The sequence below is a fragment of the Octopus bimaculoides genome, chromosome 23 (genome assembly GCF_001194135.2).
Source record: "Octopus bimaculoides isolate UCB-OBI-ISO-001 chromosome 23, ASM119413v2, whole genome shotgun sequence".
Classification (NCBI taxonomy): Eukaryota; Metazoa; Mollusca; class Cephalopoda; order Octopoda; family Octopodidae; genus Octopus; species Octopus bimaculoides.
Window position 1 is genome coordinate 9,850,083 of NC_069003.1, and position 1,797 is coordinate 9,851,879.

General features: G+C 32.2%; 1 protein-coding gene across 1 annotated transcript in view; it reads left to right on the top strand.

The window, feature by feature from the left end:
- Nucleotides 1-1,797, top strand: part of LOC106873655 (transmembrane protein 205) — a 19,956-nt gene that overhangs the window by 6,934 nt on the left and 11,225 nt on the right. The window lies entirely within an intron of this gene.

Below are 1,797 nucleotides of genomic sequence, written 5' to 3' on the forward strand. Positions count from 1 at the left end.
ATATATATATATCTGTACACGCATGTATATATACATATATATATATATATATATCTGTACACGCATGTACATATATATAAATACACATATACTCATGTATACACCCAGCCACATGCACACACGCCTACATACATACATAAACATATATATATATATATATATATATATATATATATATACACACATATATACATGTGTATACGTATATATATCCATACACACACACATTTTTATATATATATATATATATATGGTCAAGTAATTTAAATCTTTAAAGCGCAGCGAAATGCAGCTAAATAAAATAATTGGAAGACCTATAAACATATACATAAAAAAAAATTACATAAAAACGAAGGTAATTCACATTTATCGCCTTGTCACTACGCCCACCTTGACCGATATCTGTCACTATATTATTAAATTTACTAGGGAACCTGCTAAATGATTTATTCAAAAAAATGTTTACACCTGCCTACGGTTAATAAGGTTACCCACTGCTTTGAGGATTTGTAATGACTCCTCCAAACAAAATTTGCATCTCGTTCTATCTATTTCATAAGGTTTAGCTCTACTGAGGATTGACCATTTCAGTTCGTATTCAACTTTTTCTTCTCTAAGTTGCCATATCAACTTGCTAAATGATGTCACATTTTTATTTTTATGTCTAAATGATGAGATGTGGTTATAATATCGTAACTTAAATATCGTGGCACAACATCCTATGTATTTATAAGTTATGTTCTAGGTAACTACTGCACATTGATATACTACGTTCCTTTCTAAGCAAGATTTATTTAACACATTCCCTACCTCCTCTACAGTTACAACCGGTGCTTTCCTTCCTATTGTCGCTACTTTTAGAGTTATTTCCACAATTGTCATCATTACCTTTATCATTACCATCATTAGTCATATTATTACCACTACTGATATGGAATGTGTTAAATAAGTCTTGCTATCTCTGATCATGAACAGGAGTAGTGGGGAGAGCATTATAGCCATGTATTGAGAGGAATTATTTGGAGTTTGAATAAATATCATAACAAAAGCAAAGTTTGAATGAAATATTGGTCATTTTTCATACTTTCTAGGTGTAACAAATAGGTAATAACAGTTGCTACCCAAGGACAGAAATCGTGTTCCAGCGAATAAATGAGACAACATTTTTAATTGGTTGCTGAAGTGACCCTTTATTTATATCGTTATTATCGATGTTTGCATGTAAGAAGACAACTCTAGAGAGAGGAAGACTAAGAGAGTTTAGACCAGTAGACGGAGTAAGAGTTGTGTTGTTGCACGATGACAAGCTATACGTGAAGTGGGAAACGGAGATGCTCTCTGACCAGAGGCCGAGCGACCAAAGAGATTGAGCTGATTGTTTGGTTGTGTATTTATATTTTCTCTATCTAAATTAGGTCATGCTAGACAATGGATTTTTCCTCTCTAATCAGTCTGAATCCTATTTAACCTAAGAATGCTAACTTTTTAAACAACAGACCCAAAGTGTGACAATTGGCTTCATAAATTTCCTAGTGCAAAAGGCGAAAACAATAGGAAGAGAATTTGCAGGAAAATGTGAATTCGATTTCGAATCCAGGCTTAGAAATTTGAAAGCTATTCTTTACGTATTGTATTCAAGAACAGTACAGAGTCCACCCAAAAAATGTATACACACTTCAGGAAAGGAAAAATCTGTATAAATATTTAACTTGTATAAGTACCTCTCTAAATACAGATACGTCTTCCAATGTGTTATCAAATTGCTATAACACTGAATTAAAATATTCATACAGATTT